Source organism: Grampus griseus, assembly GCF_964374135.1.
Source record: "Grampus griseus genome assembly, chromosome: 6".
NCBI lineage: Eukaryota > Metazoa > Chordata > Mammalia > Artiodactyla > Delphinidae > Grampus > Grampus griseus.
This window is the reverse complement of record NC_139000.1, coordinates 43,377,559-43,389,872: the sequence shown is the minus strand read 5'-3', so window position 1 is coordinate 43,389,872 and position 12,314 is coordinate 43,377,559.

The window sequence follows — 12,314 nt, the reverse complement described above, 5'->3', positions numbered from 1 at the left end:
AAGTGCTTGCCTTCAACCTAACTAAACAGAGCTCTTATAAAAATTAGTTTTGGCAATACCATCTAGAGGTAGAAAAATATCGCACATCTACAACATACACATATGGACACACATAAACATATGTACAGACTCAAACACAGACCCCATAACCATTGCCTTAAAATTTTAGCTGTGAGTCAGGCACATCAATATAAAACTCACTAGTTTATAAAAGAACAGTTGCGGGCTTCCCTGGTGGCGCAGTGGTTGAGAATCTGCCTGCCAATGCAGGGGACACGGGTTCGAGCCCTGGTCTGGGAAGATCCCACATGCCACGGAGCAACTGGGCCCGTGAGCCACAATTACTGAGCCTGCGCATCTGGAGCCTGTGCTCTGCAACAAGAGGGGCCGCGATAGTGAGAGGCCCGTGCACCGTGATGAAGAGTGGCCCTCGCTTGCCGCAACTAGAGAAAGCCCTCGCACAGAAACGAAGACCCAACACAGCCATAAATAAATAAATAAACAAAACAAACAAACAAAAAAAACCCTTGATATTTTTTAAAAAATTAAAAAAAATAAAAATAAAAGAACAGTTGGATCCAAATTTTGTTTTGTCAGTTGGAACAAGCTAAGTTCACCTACTCAGATTGCCAAAGCCTTTTAGCAATATTTGTGGAGAGGACATTCAAGACTTTTCATTAGCTTAATTTCAAAATACCTCCTCTTTTTTTCCTTCTGATAAGAAACATCTCCCCAAAGTTTGCATTTTGGAGAATGGCTTCTAGGTCCCAGAGAAGATGGGGGCAGAAAATCTACATCAAAAAGGCATCGAGAAAGTCTCCAAGATGGAGTTTGGGGGCATATTTGCCTGCTATCAAAGGTCTAGAGTAATTTATAATTTTTTAAATGTCCTCTTTTTTTTTACATGAAAGACAATTCTGTTTCCAACATCCAGATCTTTTATAATATCTACAAGCATTTAGAGATGAATAGGGCGGGTTTGGGGACTGATAAAGATAGGCAGGATTTGAATTGATTTTAGAGCCACACGTCTGGTTTGTAGAGATTTGCAAGATGAAGACAGTTGTTTCCAATTCCCTGCAAAGAGCTGATTACAGCCTGAGTATCAAGGAACTGACCTGCCCATCCGAATAAACTTGCTTCTTTATATGAGGGAGATTTCCAACTAAGACGGAAATCAAAAGATTTCTACGTTCTAGAACTTCAGGGTTTAATGCAGTATGCCTTGAAAAAAACCTGTATAAAGTGTTCAGCGAAGGCCTTCAAATGTTCTTTTTTTTCCCCGAGTTTACAATTCAACATTACACCAATTCACTTTAATAGGTAAAGGTTCTACTATTGCTCCTAACTGTCCATGAATATCAGCCTTCAGCTGAGCTGTTTCTTGGTCATTTGTAGGAGGGCCTGGAAGAAATTCTGGCCAGCTGTTTCCTCTGTGAGCACATACACACACACCCTGGGGCTGCTTAGCCTGACAACTATATTATAATCAAGGATAAGAAGCATACCCCTTCCCAGCCAATTTAGGTCCCTGTGAGTGAGGTTGTAAACAGTCACTCATCTTTCCATTCTTCTCTACATTTAGTAGGATCTTCTGAAAGTGGAGATAAATGGGCTTTATAAATTAGAAGATCTGTTGCTGGTCAGGGGACATGAATTCATTGCATTGGAGGTCCAGGAGACATCAGCCCAGGACATTGCATAGGAAGGCCTGAAGCTGGCAGAGCCTCATAGAGACCTGGAGAGTAGGAGGAATTTCAAGAGACAGCAAAGGGAGTCCTACTGCCTGTACCAGGTTCTTGTGCTAAATTCACTTCCTGGCTTTCAGCATTTTTATGAGTAACCTGTATACTTTGGGCCTAGAGATTAGGCTGGAGGGCAAGAGAAGCTAAAACATGCAGATGGGGGCGGATTTTGAGAAGGGGAATTTACATTGGATGTGGACATTAATTTTGTTTTTTTAAATTTCTATTCTTCATCTTGTTATGGGCGTCCCTGTGGCTAGCTGTTACACTTCTCCGTCTTTTTTTCAATTTGATCTTTCCATAGGTACCAATAAGACAATTGTGTAGGTTGAGAGTGCTCTAAAAACTTTTTTCTCTCTCAAACACAGCCAATTCAAAGGATCCATCATGTGGCCAAGGACAAATTGCACCTAATATTAGCCTCAATAGTGACTCAAACCAACAAGCCTTTATATGGTTTAACCAAGGCTGCAAGACGTGCTCCACAAGAGAATACAAGATGCAGCCCTCAAAAGATCTAGAAAGTTAACTCCCAAAGTTAGCCTAAGAAAGATCTATCTGCAGATGTGGGTGCAACCCACATTTCTGTCTGGATAAATTAGTAAAAACAGTGTTTCCGGACGTATAAGAATTCTTATCTTCTGCAGGCTTTTCTCGGAGGTCCCAGGATCTCTCTCAGCTGCAGCAGCCCTGAAGTGAGCAGTGTCCAGCCAGTGAAAATCCCATCTGCATTGCCACTTCTAGAGGTAGAAAAATTGTCCCTTCCTCCTTTCTAGGTTCTTTGGCTAGTCTAACAATTAAATTAATATTAGCCAGATTAATAGGAGAAAATGAAACAAAAGTTTAATAATATATATACCTCCTGTATACATGGGAGAGACCCAGGAAAACTGAGTAACTATCTGAAATGGCTAGAGCTATCATCTTTATTTTTTTAATTTATTTATTTTCTTTATTTTATTTTTGGTTGTATTGGGTCTTCATTGTTGCACACAGGGTTTCTCTAGTTGCGGCGAGCCGGGGCTACTCTTTGTTGAGGTGCATGGGCTTCTCATTGTGGTGGCTTCTCTTGTTGCAGAGCACAGGCTCTAGGCGCACAGGCTTCAGTAGTTGCAGAGCGCGGGCTCAGTAGTTGTGGTGCACGGGCTCCGTAGACGTGGCTCGCGGGCTCTAGAGCACAGGCTCAGTAGTTGTGGTGCACAGGCTTAGCTGCTCCGCGGCATGTCGGGATCTTCCGGGATCAGGGCTCGAACCGGTGTCCCCTGCATTGGCAGGCGGATTCTCAACCATTGCGCCACCAGGGAAGCCCTAAAGCTATCATCTTAAATGTCATATTCATCTAAGACAAAAAGTGGTGGTGGTGGGGAGTCAGTTGCGGGAGGTTACCAGGAAAAGCACAGTAAACAAGTGTCAGGTTGTTATGCAGATTTAAGCCCTCAGCTTCTCATTGACAAGAGTTTCTGGAAATTTAGATATCCTTCTCTTCCTGGTACAGAGAGGGAGACATCCTTACAAATGGAGATTTCCCTTATAAATGTTAATATTTCTTACAAAAGGGCAACTGTTACTCAGTTTTCAGAGCTTCACCTGTGTCTGCTCTTTCTTAAAAATAACCAGCTTAAAATAATCAATATGTCAACAAGGCGTATGTTGGGGTGGTATATTTTGCTCCCCTGCAGATTTAAGATGAGTGAGTATTATTCACTGCTGAGCAACCCAGAGGCAATCATAAACGTCCTGAGCAGGGCACGTCAGGGATTAAGAAACAGTCTCTCGAGGACTCTTATTGGCTTTGTTCCTGCCAAATCAGTTCAACCATCTGTGGAGAGGTGGTAGCATAGGTCAGGGTCTTAAAAGAGATATGCCTACCATGAAGAAAAAAAAAAGAAACATTAATATTAAAGGTCTAAGAGATCTTTGGATTATGCAAGCACTGCTCGTTGTTTCTGAAAGCTAAAATGTCAGTGCCCTTGGCAATGCTGTCCATGGTTTTACTCCCTCTCATATAGTGGCATGTATGACCTGAACATCTTGCCAGACTTCCTGGTGGCCCAGCCAGTGGTTTGTGTGGGGAGAATCCAGTGCATGTATGTGTGGTCTGTGGTGATGATGAGTTCTTCAGGGTTGTATCAAGTTTTTGGGCTTAAGTTGCCAGTGTTTCCTCAGATCCTGGAGAAAAAGTCCAGCTACAAGGCAACCTTTAGTCCTGATAACAATCTGGGCAGTCAGGTTTCAGTTCTTGGTCACGAGGGAGGGAGAAAAAAAGGAAACATTACTTTGGAAGTTGTAGCCAGATGTGGCAGGAAACTGGAAGAATTGAAAACTTGCAAGGGTTGACAATTTGTGCGAGGTGACGGATCTAGTCCAAGTTATAGGTAGGTGATGAAACTGGCTTTTCCATAGTGATAAAGAAACCAATTAAATCGCTACCTGACAAATGAGTTTGCACATCCATCTGTGACCTGCAATTTACAAAGATGTACAAAAATAGCTCAAAAACAATGAATAGAACCAGAATCTGATCACCCCAGAGGATGTGCTGTTATTTTCTATGAAACACAAAATTTCTCTCTACATTCTTTTGATGAAAGATAGCCTTAAAGAAAGATTATTCTTGATCACAAAATAAGGCTGACCTCATTAAGGCTGACCTGATAATTTACACAGTTGCAGCAAGAATGCTAATCTAGCACATAAACCTTTTAAAGTTTGCTTCATTGGAATTTTTTCATAGGGAATCTCAGCCTGGACTTGTACAAACTCTAAAGGCTAGGAAGCCAAACCATGAGCTTGCCATCACATTTCACCTGCAGTTATCTATGCAATTGGATAAATTCCTCTCTTCTCTATGTCCCCAAATTATTCTAAGGTTCCTGGACCTGTCAGGAAGTGACCCTTCTTGCTCACCTGTAAGGCTGGAACCCTGTAAGGCAAGTACCAGGCCAGTTTTCCTAAAAGGGCTTTGTAAGCATTAGCTCTAGAATAAAGTCAACATTCGCTTCTTAAAAGTGTCTAGTAAGTGAGCATCATTCTCAAATATGACATTCCAGTCAAGGCCTTGGTTTTATCATATCCTATCAACAAGGAGGATGGAGTCTTACTGAACCTATGCAAATAATTATATTGTCATGAATATAACGATGTTCAATAAGAGATTCTTAATTCTGAAGGGGAAAGCAGGGAGAAGAAAGATAAATTTCATTTCTCTTTACAAAAGTATAGTCTACTAAATCGTTATGAGTTACAGATAGCTTAAGGGAAAAGACAAAGAAAGGGGTTCTGTATATCCAGGAAAGAATAGAACATTAAGGAATCAATATTCCATACAAAACTCAAAATCATCTTCATCAGATCTTCATTCTGTCCTAAGTAATTAATGTTCTGATTGATCTTGATTTGCAAATCTCATGAATGCATCTGCTTCTCTACTAGAGTTCTGGAAATCTTGACTCATTCCACTGATATATCCTCAAAGTTATTTAAGTGATACCATCAGAAGTCTGTGTCCAAGAGTACTTGGTTGGCAGAGTTCTTTTCCACGGGTCTCCGAGATAGTCCTTCTTTGTTGAAGACAAAACACTCTGGCCTGATTTGCAAGCACTTTCAGGGAAGCATCAGAGAAAAACAAAAACACTATCTGTAGATGATGAAACACTTAGAACGACCAGAGTTAACTTATTACTGACAATTTTCAAAAAGTGAAAGCTCTGATGAGAATTCATTACAAAAATAATGCAAGTAGCAAGAAAATTTGTTTATGTAGCATGCAAAGATGAAGTCAGTCCAAAATCAGAGTGGTTTTACCCGGAAATTGGTTTTGCCTCTTGGCGGGTGTGGAGCCAAAAGACACAATCAAGCCAAAGAGCAGAAGGAAGGATTGATTACTTGCAACAAGTAAGGAGAAAACCGGGTATGTTTCCCAAAGCAATGTCTCCCCAGACAGTAAAAGTGGGAAAGTCTTAAGCTGAGGGTGCATGCATATTCATGAAGGGGCTTGAGCAGAGGAGAATTCAGCATAGAATTGGGGCAAAGGTTGACAGAGTCCAGGCTCCAGTTTACTGAGGTCTACAAGGGTCAGCAAGGTCAGCATCATCATTTCTTAGGTTCCAGCTTGTCTGGTGGTTGAGCGCTCAAGGCGGGTTGGATCTCGCAGAACAGCTCAAGAATGTGCTTCAGACAAATCTTTACCTTCAAAAAAGAACTGGGAGTATTTACACCTGATACATTATCTCCCTGGCCTGGTAATACCTGTTTGTTCTTACATTGTTTTGTTCCCTTAAAATCATTAACTCCTGAGATCTATTCTTCTGCAAGGTCAAGCATTGTGATCAGGCTTAGGCCTAAAATGGCTTCTCTTATGTCAAGAAAGCTATGTCTGGTTCTCTTCCTCCAGGGGACCTCTACCCTATCTGCCTACAGTGGCAGAAGAAGATTTTAAAAGTAAACATAGGAGGTGACGTGGTTGTAAAGAACCACAGCTCTTTCGAAAGTGAGAGAACTTTGCTTTTTTTTAAATAATCAGGAACATGACAAAGTCAACGTAAGGCACAGGAAGTTATTATGATAAGGTACAAAACCTTTGCCTTCTAGGTATATTACTCAGAATTAAAACCTCTTTACAACTTCTTAGGAAGAACAGACCGTAAGAAAATTTTGTCATTGTTAACAGAGAGAACACCAAGTTCTGGTTTTGTATCAGCATTATATTTTTGATACTAAGGCTTAAAAAAAATTCTTCTAAATGACGCTGTCAAACCTTAGCCAGCTTTGACAATGACAAACAAAATTATCTCTCTGAGAATCTTCTACAACTTTCTACAGCCCTTCTGGTTTTCCCTACATTTTTCTCTTTCTCATCCTGAAACAACCAGTCATTTACCTTTACGACAAAATTAGTCTCCCTTTCTTCAAAAAAATACATCCTGAATACCTTGCATACACAGCTGTTCCTTTCTGACATCATTTCTCCAAGCAGAGCCTCACTCGCTGTTATGGGCTGAATTGTGTTTTTTTTTTAAATTCTTATGTTTTCGTTCTAACCCCTAGTGCCTCTGAATGTGACTGTATTTGGAGATAGGGTCTTTTAATAGTAATTAAGTTAAATGAGGTCATTAGGGTGGATCCTAATCCAATATGACCAGTGTCCTCATAAGAAGAGGAGATTAGGACACAGATACACCCAAAAGGAAAACTGCATGAAGACATAGGGAGAAGATAATCATCTTTGAGCCAAGGAGAGAGGTCTCAGAAGAAAGCAACCCTGTGGACACCTTGACTTGTGTCAAGTTTAGGGGCCTCTAGCCTCCAGAATTGTGAGAAAATAAAATTCTGTTGTTTAAGCCATCCAGTCTCTGATACTTTGTTAGAGTAGCCCTAGCATACTAATACACTTACAGAGAGAACTGTGACATAGATAACTGTGAGCTATTATATACTGGCATATTGTAGCAGACTAGCCAAGCTAAAGAATATACATTTCATAACTTTTTTTATAGTCATACATTTCCTTATACAATTAGTCAGTGTGGCAAAAATGAATGTGTTCATTAATAGACTGACATATATTTAAGCTTCTCTGTCATAAAAATAAGAGGCAAAAACTTTTAAGTTTATAGAAACTTAAAATTATGTTTCAGTATTCTATCTTACTTAGAAATGATCTAGACATTTAATGAATATCTATCGGTTAATTTAATTTAGCGTTAAGTTTAAGATTTTAAGATACCTAAAAGAGATTGGAAACTATCTTCAAGCTGACATTTTATAAAACATAATTATTGTTGAAATTATTGTCAGAATAATGATTCAATTTGTTTAAATACAAATTTACCTTTTTTATAACGTTAAACATGTAGTAGATGTAACAGTAGCTTATTAATAAGCAAATCTGTATAAGTTTAGGAAGAACATGTCTAAATAGAATAAAAGTGTATGCTTATTTTATACTTAATGCTGATAACTCAGAAGACAGAGCTGTTTTTATTAAACCAACAATATCAGACTAGTGTCATCTGCCAAAGATTTACCTAAATTATGTGGACATGAATTCTTTAAATATTTGGATAGTTTCTGCAAAAGTACTGTTGAAAGTACTCTTATTGAATATTAGATGTTCATATTAGAAGTATTAGGACTTAAAATATTAGGAGTTCAATTTCCTTAATTTCTGGGAATTTTAGGAGTATTTAATTTACATAGGCTCTAACTTATTTCTAAGTCGATCAGAATTGAGGACCTTTAAGGGATTTTATCATCTAATCTGGTAATACCATCTGGATTTAGGAAAATAGTATGTGTATAATACATATATACATATAGATATGTAAACATATATACGTAAACATGAGACAGGCTCAAACAGAGAGTTTATAGCTTCAACGTTAAAATTTCAACTCACTAGTTCCTATAAAAGTGCAGCTCTCATCCTTTACCAGGATTGTGTTTCTAGCAAATCATTCCTTGCTCAATATGAGGCTTAAGCATTTCCACAAACATTGGTAGAGCAGAGCTTTAAGATGTCCTCTGCCCTGATGGGTATCTTATAGAGTCTGTGGACTAAATTTTGGTCAAGGGACTGAGAAAAGACCAAGCGGCCATCTGTGTGCCTCCAAAGCCTATCTGAGTGGATGAAATATCCAGTCTGTTTCCAGTGACATTTTTCACACAAGTGGTTGCTGTTGGGGTCCCTGAGCCCCTCAAGAGCCCCTGATGGGAGAAGGGTGCATTGCAAGGCCTGAAGTTGCATGTGCTGCCTTGACACCTTTGATCCTCACAGGGCCCCAAAGCCCTAACCATGTGTTCCGCTTCTCTTCCCTTGCTCTGCTCTTGCCCCCGCACAATGCAAATGGCTCCCCACTCAGCTAGTACCCCCATCAGCCAGACCAGATGCACGCTTCTTGATTCTCAATAAGGAGTCTTACCTCCCTGCCAGCCCACACAATTATTTAAATAAGCCATCACATATTCCCATGGATACCCAGGGTCACCCATCCCTGTGCCTCTACCACAGAGCCTGCCTTCCACAGTCCCTGCTCATTCACTCTGATGTTGAATGTAACCCCCATGTGGCCCTGAGTGACAGGGAGTGCTCTCCTCCCCCAGGCTGAGCCTATGTGACTATAATAAACTATCAGTCTCATCTGTCTAGTATCAGGTGTTGTGTCTTTGACTATCTCGTTCTCTTTAGAGCAGGAGATCCTTTCTTCACCAACGGGAGTGAAGAGGAGGTGAGTAGAACAGAAGGGACCCAAATCTCAAGGGACTAGGAGCTAGGGTGTGCAGGGAGGGTTCTGACAGGGTGGGTGGGGTTGGACAAGATAAGGGAGTTGAAGGGGGACAGGTCAAAGGATTCAGGGCAGCGGAAGAGAAGGTTCAGATGATAAAAAGGAGTGGGGGATGATGGGAAGGGAGAGGTCCTACATGAGCCAGTTTGGGGAGTTCCCAAATTTCCCAAAGAAGCCTCTGAAGTTCTAAATTGCTTTGGGTAAAGTTTGCCATTTCTTGAAGATATTAAACTGGATTTGTGCCACAATGACATGCAAAGATTCTCTCTTTGTTGGAAAGAATAAAAGTAACTCTTTACTGTGATCCTTCAACAAACAAGACGTCCGGAGCACTGGTTCAAGACCTGAACTCACCAACATTTCCTCAAAGCACTGAACCGTTACCAGTGTAGGGATGGTAGAGGTCCGTAGGTGAGGGCCAGTCTTCAGCCAAGTCACAGCACCAGAAAAACTGTCAAACAAAAACCAAATCCAGATTTGGTAAGAAGAGACTTCATTCAAAAGGATTATTGCAATTCGGGGAAGGGGCTTATTGCAGTAGGGGGAGGGGTAATCGAAATGGAGAGTGCTCCATTTGTAAGATCTGCAAGCTTTTGAAAGATCAGGCAGAAAAGGGCTAGAAAGAATGGGTATCAGGGAGTGAGATGAGCAGCTGGCTTGACCAGACAATTGATCAGGAAAGGTTTTCCTTAAGGTCAGTTGAGAAGGGGCTGTTCCAGCTCCCTCCTCGATCCCCCCCCACCACCGCAGCCAGACAGCATGAGGGATCTTAGTTCCCCAACAGGGATGGAACCTGTCTCCTGCAGTGGAAGTGCGGAGTCCTAACCACTGGACCACCAGGGAATTCCCAGAAAGGGGCTTCTTGGTAGGGGAAATTAGGGGTTTATTCTGCCTCCCAATGCTAGCTTAGGCTGAGGGCGAATGAAAGATAAAAGTCCTGGGGAAGGAAGAATGCCTAAATAAAGTCAAGTGAGCAAGGCGTTTTGTACGATAGGTCAGCATGGACAAACAGTTCAGCTAATCATTTATGAGACAAAGAAGGGAATTTGGAGGGTCTGTGTCTGGCCTTATCATAGGTAATCAAGGGAGTTCTATGTGGCTTTTATCTAAGTCACTTGAGGAAAGGTGGTGGTTCTTTGCAGTGAGCTGTTTCCTGGAACACAAAAGGGTGTGGGGATGGGTTTTTCTTTCTTTCTTTTTTTTTTTTTAACCACTGTCTTTCGAGAGCACAGGGTTTGGGTCGAGTTCAACATTGTCCCCTTATTTGAGTTGTACTTTTAACCACAGTTTTATTATATTTAAAAAAATGCATTACAAGTGTCATCACTGTAAAAGCTGTGTTTATCAGTACTTCCCTGAATTTATAATATTAGATTAGTTGATACTCGTAATTATGAGTTTACTCCTCATGCTGGTTATGAAGGTATATCTTGTGGCTCAAGCCCATTCTTCTGTGCTCTGTTCTGTGATGCTGCGGGTGTGACATAGCCAACCATGTTTCCTGTAACGTTTTGCCAATAGGGGGCTTGAGGAGAGCTGAGAGGTGGTGGAGGGAGAAGGGATTTGCTCCTTGAAATTTGGTCCGTGGGGACAAACAGTTCAGATAATCATTCCCACCAGTGTCACCAAGCAGTGGCTCTTTCCCCTGGCTGAAGCAGTTGGTTCCAATTTCCAGTTTTTAATCTACCCTCTTTTCCAGCCTCAACACTTACCTTCAGAAATAACACCACCAGCTGGGTGCTCGCCTTCCCCAACCTCCGAGGTCCGAGTCCCAGCTGCCCAGGGGCCTCCTCCCAGCTCTTAGTTTCTGACAACCCCACACTTGTCTCTCCAGCTCTACCAGTGGCACCTGCTTCCCACAGTGGGCATCTCTTTGCTACTGCAATGTTTCTCTTTGTGCCTTTTCAATCCTCCTTACCTGGTCAACCAATTCCTTAAATTCTCTATAAAAATAACTGCTATGATTTTTGCTTTCTGCCTGGACTCCGACTGACACACCCCTAGGACATCCAGAAATACCTTCTGAACCACTCTTGTGTAAATTTATGATGGATTATATGTTATTGTGGTAATTAAAAATAGGTGGATTGGGCTTCCCTGGTGGCGCAGTGGTTAAGAATCCACCTGCCAATGTGGGGGACGCAGGTTTGATCCCTGGTCTGGGAAGATCCCACATGCCACCGAGCAACTAAGCCCGTGCACCACAACTACTGACGCCTGCGTGCCTAGAGCCTGTGCTCCGCAAGATGAGAAGCCACCGCAATGAGACGCCTGGGCACCACAACGAAGAGTAGACCTCACTCGCTGCAACTAGAGAAAGCCCACGCGCAGCAACGAAGACCCAACGCAGCCAAAAATAAATAAGTAAATCAATTTATAAAAAAAAAAAATAAGTGGATTATATTCATGGGATACATGCCACACACAACTGACAAAAAAGATACATTCTAAAGGTTAATTTACAAATTCATTGTCTGGATCTTGAAATTAATTTCCCTATCAAAATAATACTACACATTAAAGTCAGATGATCAGATAAATCCAGCAATATTCATAATATAACTGAACAAGCTATACAAATTGTGTTAGGGAACAGAATTAGCAACGCTTTGCAACATATATTCAAAATTCCAATTATTATGCTAGTGAAACCGAGCCACGTAAAAGCGAGTTCCCTTTGCCAAGTCTATGATTAACCTCTCTATCCAAAACTTTATTCTCTTTATTGTCCTGCCCCTGTTCCCCTCAAGATTTAGGCGTATCAAAGAAAAGGGGGGATTGAAACCAAGCAGGACCCTGCGGGGCCTTCCCAGGAACAAAAGCCTCTCCGTGGCCCCTGTTTCTGTAACTGAGCAGGACCCTATGGGGCCTTCCCGGGACAGGCCTTCCCCCATATCCTCTGCTTTAGCTCCTCTCTGAAGTACCTAGATAATAGTATTTGCTGCAAATTTCCTGAGTTGCTTTGCAGATGTGAACCCCCCATCCCCACCCCACCCCCCGCAAATGGAAGAACTACTTGCTGACCATGAGCACATAGCCCAGGCCTCCTGGAGCCTAAGGACTGATGTTAACCCCTGTGACGCTACCCTGCTGCCTCACCATCAGCCAATCAGAGAACTGTGTACAAGCTGATCACGTACCCTGCGATCCCCCTTCTCCTGGCCTTTAAAAATGCTTTGCCAAAACTCGTCGGGGAGCTCGAGACTTTTCAGGGCGTGAGCCACCTTGTCTCTTTGCACGGCCTTGCAATAAACCTTTTTCTGCCCCAAACTCCGACGTTTCAGTT